The following is a 7,183-nucleotide window of genomic DNA, read 5'->3' as shown; positions in this document are numbered from 1 at the left end:
GACTGATCTTCTTTGTTAGAGATGGAATTTCCACATGCTGCCGCACAGTGCCTGTAGCCTTCCTTTCTGACCATCTCTTCACCTTGTAGGACAGTTTATGCACCACTGTGAAACATAGGCGTGTTCTGTCTTTAGCCAACGGCAACATTTCCCCCAAGAAATTTCCTTCTGCTTCTCCTCTGCTTTAAGGTGTTTGATTTCATTCATTTGTCCTGTTTAATGTCCTCATTACGCAATGTTCTCATTGCAGTGTGGCTGCCTTTTCTCCCCAGCTTTCTAAACAATTTGGTCGGCCATTCTGGCGGTCATATGACTTTCTTTTTTTCCATCTAGGATTTTAAACCCCTGTTATTGGTGATACTGAGAATTAGTCTCATGTGCTTCCCAGTCTGTTCTTTTTCACTTACAGAAGGAAAGCACGCTCAAGAGGAGAGAGTCCTTGCAACTATTCCCCAACGTTTCCTCCAAGGGCTCTTTGTATTAATTTTCTCCTCTCTATTAGGTTTCTTGATACTCTAGCTGGGACTTTCACTGCCGCTGGCTCACCGGGCTGCCCCAGACATCGTGCTGGTTGTTCCGGCTTCGTGAACATAGTTGCTCACATATGTATACAGCTTTATACTTTATAAACCACATTGGAATACATCATGTGACTTGAGTCTAACTTTGTGCAGTAAGTTTTATAAACCCTATTTATAAATGGGAAACTGAGATAGAAGGAGGCTAAAAATTTTCCCAAAGCCACACAAACTAAGTGACTTTACATTTTTCTTATATTTTCTTATATTTTATCAGCACTTAGGTATAGTCAAATTCTTTCTGATTCCTAGTAATCGGATAGTAAATTGGCCAAAAAAAAAAAAAAAAAAGATAAAGAAGGTAATGGGAAACAAAAGGAAATAAAGGTGGGAAGAACGAAAGTATAAATCAGGTGATGGACATATTTCTCAGTCCTGAGTCTGAATTACTATTTCTTCACTGATCTGTATTAGTTTCCTATTATTGCCTACGGACTCCTCACAAACTCAACAGCTTAAAACAACACCAGCTTAGCATCTCACAAGTCAGGGTTTGAATCTGGTATGGAGGGGCTGGGTTGCTCGATCAGAGGCTCCCAAGGCTAAAATCAAGGTATTGACCAGCCTGGACTCTCATCTGGTGGCTCTGGTTGTTAGTAGAGTTCAGTTCCTTGTGGTTATAGGACTGAGATCCCTTTTTCCTTTCTGGTAGTCAGCAGAGCTGCTTCTCCTAGAAGCCACCAAATTTCTTGACAAGCGGTGCCCTCCATCTTCAAGCCATCAGCGCTGTCTTGAATCCCTCTGCTTGAGATCCTTGACTTCCCTTTCCATCACCAGCTAGAGGAAACTCTCTGCTTTTAAGGGGCTTTTAGGATTAGGTCCTAGCCACCTGGACACTCTTCCTATTTTAATACTATGCCTTTTAAGGCAAACTAATGATGGGGGTAAAGTCCCTCCTCTCTGCAGTTCTGAGAATTTTGCAGGATGTATAGGGGGTGAAGGGGGGTGGGGGGCTGAAACACATTTTGGAGTTTTGTCCTCCGGAAAAAATACTGTTTTCCACACACAGGCCCTGACCTCCCTACCGTGTTAAATTATACTACAGTGTCTGGTACCCCTATTGTGAGGCCTTCAGGGATCCCTAAAACCTCTCCAATACTCATTATTCATTTTCTCTTCGAGTGTGGCCTCAGTCAGCCATACTGGACTTCTGAGTGCTCTCAGCTGTCTAGTAGACCTTTCTTGACTCTAGTCCTGAGAATTCCTAAATATATACGTATCATTCCCCTAAAGGTCCTTTGGCTCCCAAATCCTGCAAATCCCATTCTTATCCCTGACCTCTCTCTTGGTGTCCACGTGGTTTGCCTCAGCATCCTTCGCTGGCTGGTAACAGTGGCCTCTGACTCTTGCCTCGGAGCCCTTCGCCGGTATCAGGCCTGGGTCCTATCCCACTTCCAGTGTAGCATAAAATGATAAATGACACCTGGGCTCAGCTCTCTAAGTGACTTTGGCTTCCTGCCCATGTCCTCTCAGATCAGCATCCATTAAGCTGTCTTCTTCCCCATCCCCCACTATCCGCTTGGCACCTTCTAGCCATTTCTCATTTCTGATCTGATGAGCACACCGAATTCCAAGCTCATTTGTTGAGCTGGGTGACAAACATCACAGGACTCAGTCAATACCATGGTGTGGAGATTCAGACTATGGTTCTCTCAAAGTAACCCGAGAGCCCACCTGCCCTGGAGGAAGGGGTCCTTTAGAGTTCCAGCTTTAAAATGTCATCCTGTTACGTGCTCAACATTTTCCCAGGTGCTTTGCTGTATAGAAAGAATACAGCATCCCTGCAAGGGAAGTCGTATTAGCCACATCTTACCAATGAAGACACGGAAGCTCAGAAAGTTCAAACAATTTGCCTGAGGATATAGAAGTAATAAGTGACAGAAACACCTCACTTCACGCCTCCTGCGTTGCTGTGATCGCTTGCTCTTAAGGAAAGAATAGCACACACGCTCTCAGAATGCCATAAACACAGCGGAAACGGCGCCGCACCCTCACACTTTGGCTCCTTGTTGCTTGTATCCCATATGCTTTTTAAAAGCTTTGATTTAGGAAACATTCTGCTGCGGTCGTTTGCTGTCACTTCTGCTTCCAGCCCCATCAGCGCGGCTGCTGCTCGCACATCCCAGCGCAATGCGGGGCCGGGAAGGCTTTCAGAATGACTCAAACAACAAAACAGCTCTGAAAACAGTCGCCATAAAGGGCCATATGGAAAAACCATGCGTGGTGTGCGCATTTGGGACAGCAACGGTGTCTGCTTCCTGTGGGGATGCACCTGGGGGGCGGGGGGATAGTCTCCGAGCAGTAGGACTATGTGTTTGGGGGCAGGTCCAGGCACCCAGGCGGACATGCTGGCTGGACCCCCCTTACTCTCGGGTGTATAACAGCAGAGAGGGGCTGTGGTTGCAGTGGATTCCTTTGCTCTGACCCTGGTTGGCTCGGCACTGCCATTTTATTGTTCCCCACGAAGGCTGTGCTGGCATGTCCGTCTCAGGACCTGCCAACAGCACTGTTTACTCGTCAGGGAACCTTCCCAGCCCACAGCCTCCGCCTCAGGCCAAGTGGGGCTGGCCACATTCTGTAGCCACTCTCCTTGCCACGGATGATGAAGACAAGGAGTGGGACCCTGATTCAACCACAGATGGTCCAGAGACTGACCGACGATCCAAGAGGACGCCTGGCATGAGAAGTTCTTCCCTTTCAGAAGCTGTGGGGCTTGACGAGGCCAGTCAGGTTCTCCTTCTCGAAAATTTGAACTGGAAACCGTAGTGAGCACCAGCCGGTTGGTAGAAAGTGGAAGCGACAGACACAAAAAAGGGGCGAACAGCAACAGAGCCACATCGCTGGTGGGACGGGGCACTCCTGAGACAGGTGCGGGACACTAGATAACCCAGTGCCTAGAGTTGTCGGAGACCCCGAATGTCCTCCTGGTAACCCCTCTGATGCCCGACTGGGCTTTCATTTCTGCTTGTGCATTCCAGTTGTATCAGGAGGGTGTGGCTGTGAAAGAAGATGGAACTTCCAGTGGTCCACATAAAAGTAATCCATCTCATTTAACACGGAAAGCCCCAGATGCACCCCTCCCCCACTGCTCCAGGCCCATCAGCAGTTTACACAATGCTGAAGATCCCGAGTGTTTCCTGACTTTCTTCTCCCTCATCCTCAATACGCTTCCTGCTCTTTTAGTCCAATCTCTTTCACTGTCTTTCCAGAAGGACTGTAGTGGTTCTGGGTGATGACATCTAGAGACAAAAAAAGAAAACATTTGTTTCTTGTGACCCTTTCAAAGAGGGAGGAAAATTTTCCGCTGACTCCCCAGCAAGCTTCCCTGCTATGTCACCGGTTCGAATCGTACCTGATGCCCCTTCCTACATCCATCACTGGGGCCAGCTGCACCCCTCCCAACGCCCCCAAGCACAGGCTGGCTCTGCATTCCAACCTGGTCAAGGTCAGCTTTCTGTCAGCCGAGGAGAATGAAACAGCAGTGTCTGCTGCACTTACTTCCTCAGACCCGACAATGCAGTTCCCTTACCCAACAATGCTGTTCCAGTTCATGATATGACGCGGTTGCATCTCTTTCTTTCAACTCAAAGAATCAGTGAACATCCAGATCATCCTTAGCAAGTTGAGGGACTGGTCCACACCGGGGACACTCAGTTTTCGAGAGTCGAGTGAGTATGTGAATGCAATATTGTATGAGCTCCTTACAGTCTCCATTACTTTCCAGTATCCTATGTGGCCTCAAAGGTTTACACACACACACACACACACGCGCGCGCACACACACGCGCACGCGCACACACACAGTTAACAGGATCAGCTCATTTCTTGCCCCCCTGGGCCTCCTTGGCAGTGTGGCAGTCGGCCTCTTGGATGTAGAGGCTGCTTCTAGCCTATACAGAAGTTTTCTAGTGGTTCTCAGAGCTCCCCCGTGTATTACAGAATTGGTGAGAGGGTTCCTTAAAACAAGTTGCTAGGCTCTGCCTCCGGAGTGTCTGGGTCAGGGGGTCTGGAGCAGGAGCAGAGGAAGTGCATTTCTTCCAAGTTCCCGAGTGATGTTCCTGCTGCCAGTCTGGGACAAGACTTTGAGAACCGCTGCTCTAGGGCGAGGACGGGAAGCATCTAAGAAAGCCACGCACAGAATGTGTCCTGAATTCCTCACCACCTCCCAGGCAGCAGTGACTAGAAGGCCTAATTCTCAGAGAAATAGAGGCCACCCCTCTTCAGGAATATTGGAAGGGGTGGAAACGCGGCCTCGAGCTGAGGGAGAGCGGGAAGGAGTTGGCAATGGGGGGAGAGGGAAGGGGTTTAGCTTTGGTGGACAGAGCCTAGCTAGGCAAATGGGCACAAATGGGCCTTTCCCACCCCCGCGCCTTCTCACCTGGAACACGAATAGGGACCAGCTCCGCCTGCCTCACCGGGTTGCTGGAAGGACAGAGGAGCGATGCGTTGAAAGTGCGCAGGGAAAATACAAAGCTGTCTACGGTTTACAGTCTTAAGACAGTAAGGGCGCTAAATCAGGGCGGTGTGAAGGATCCTTTGGGGCTCAGCACAGATGAATTTCAGGGTTGTCATCCTCCCAAAGCAAGTGCCCGCTTTCCGGAAGTTGCGCGCGCACGTCGGTCTCAGCCCCGCGCTCGGGTCTGGCTGACCTGCGAGCACGCGTGGGGCTGCAGTTCTTTTTCTCCCACGGTCTACTCAGGGATCCCAGGCTCGCGCCCGGATCGGGAGCCCCGAGGGGCTGAGGGCGGGAGGAAGCGCGTGCTGCCCGCCCTCGGGGCCGGCGCGGCGGTGCCAGGGCCCCGGGTCGGGAGTTGTCCCGCCGCCGGAGCGGGCGGCCCGGGCAGGGCAGGGGCGCCGAGGGAGGCCGCCCGCCCCTGCCGCGCGTCCCGCCGAGCCCGGGGGCTGCGCCGGCCGGCCAAACATTATTCAGCACCCCGCGTCAGCCTTGGCTCCGGGCGCTGGCGCGAGCCGGCCGCCTTTTGGCTGCCTTGGCCCCGTCTGAACCCTGCGGGCGGCGGGCCAGGCCCCTCTCCCGTCGCCTCCCGGCCGCCGCGGGCCGTCTTCGCGTGGCCTCCCCGGGCCGCCCCGGGTCCCTCCCGCCCGGCCCTCGCGCCGATCGGCCACGCTTGCAGAGCCAGGGCTTTGCTTAAGGGTTGGCAGATGTGCGTGCGTCCTGGCTTCCAGCGCTCCCGGTTCCTCCTCGCGGCCCCTGGCCGCCCCGGCTCGAAGCGCCCGCACCCGCAGCGGAGGTGCGCGGGGAGGGTCCCCAGCTAGGCTCTGCCTGGCGCCGCCCCGGGGTCCGCCCTGACCGCCCGCTCAGCGCCCCTCTCCTCGGGGGCGGGGGTCTGGGCCGCGGCCGCCCTGGCGTCTCCCCGCGCAGAGGTTTCGGGTCAAGGCGCGCCCTTCGGGGCTCCAGCCGGGCAGGGTGCCAGATGTGTGCAGCTGTGCTGCTCGGTTTCCAGCGGGTTCTGGGTGGGGGCCGCGCCCAGAAGCAGCCCCTGCTGCTCTCTCTCTCTGTGAGCCGGGGTGGGAAAGCTTTGTCTTGGGGCGCCCACAGAAGACTCCGGGAAATGGGCCTTTGGATGAGAAACTGAAGACTTGGGTTGAGAATGGGGTCTTGGTTCCATTTACTAGCTGGCCAACTTTGAGAAATCCACTTCCCCCTCTGTTTGCTTGACTGTAAATAATGTAGCTACCATTTGAGTGCTTCCTATTTTCCATATATTATTTTTAAATCCCAACCATTTGCAGGGTAGGTGTTAACCCATTCTGCAGAGGAAGTGGGATCCAGGCAAAGTGACTTGTCAAGCTTAGACCACGAATCTGGGACCCGTGACCCGAAACTGTCTCGAACTAGAGACAGTGCTGTTTCTCCCAGGACGTGGATAGCATCCAAAGAATTATGGGTACCATTCTCTCCAGACTCGAACTCCGGCCAGGCCCTGAAGTCCAGGCCAGAAGCATGACCATTCCTCCTGCTTACCTTCACAGCAGAGCCTCCTTAGGACAGTTGGGGAAGAGTTGGGGGCTCAGACTGGGGACCCCTGACAGTCAGCCTGGCCTCCCTACACCACCTGGAATCAGGGGTGACCTGCCCTTCTTTCCATTCGATTGATTGCTTTATGTCCTTGAGAAGCAGGGTGGGCTTCACTGTGTGGAGATTTCCTTCCCCCCACCAGCTGGGCAAAGGGATTTTTCTCCCATATTCAGAGGTTAGAAGCCCAAGGAGGTGCCTAAAGTCACTCTGGATGGCTCAGGGCTCACTCAGTCTCAGGACCCATGCAAGGTTGGCAGAACCTCAACTTTCTCATCTGTGGTTTAGAATTCACATTGCAGATAAAATGGGTGAGATGCTGGGGACGGAAGGACCTGGGAGTCAGAGACATTTGGGCACTAAAGTGAAATACATGAGCAATACTACTACTGGTCTCTCCTGACCCCACAAAAGTTGTGGTAAGGCTCAAAATGGGTAATGGCTACACAAGGGCTTTGGGAAGTGTGATGCCTCACACATGCAAGGAGGAATTATTCATACAAGGCTGAGGAACGGACGAGAATATAAAGATGAATGCCATCGTGGAAAAGTGCAGGCTAGCAGGGGAAAT

At 52.7% G+C, this 7,183-nt stretch overlaps 1 long non-coding RNA gene across 1 annotated transcript; it reads right to left on the bottom strand.

The window, feature by feature from the left end:
• Positions 1 to 314: 314 nt before the first annotated feature.
• LOC130544316 (uncharacterized) lies at positions 315 to 5,419 on the bottom strand. The gene is made up of 2 exons (XR_008960503.1): positions 4,957 to 5,419; positions 315 to 3,817 (listed from the first exon to the last, which is right to left on the bottom strand). It is a non-coding gene; the product is annotated as an uncharacterized LOC130544316 (long non-coding RNA).
• Positions 5,420 to 7,183: the final 1,764 nt, after the last annotated feature.

Source organism: Ursus arctos, unplaced genomic scaffold (genome assembly GCF_023065955.2).
Source record: "Ursus arctos isolate Adak ecotype North America unplaced genomic scaffold, UrsArc2.0 scaffold_2, whole genome shotgun sequence".
In the NCBI taxonomy this organism is placed as follows: domain Eukaryota; kingdom Metazoa; phylum Chordata; class Mammalia; order Carnivora; family Ursidae; genus Ursus; species Ursus arctos.
Note: the sequence above shows the minus strand (reverse complement) of the source record. Positions and strands in the feature narration are given on the sequence as shown.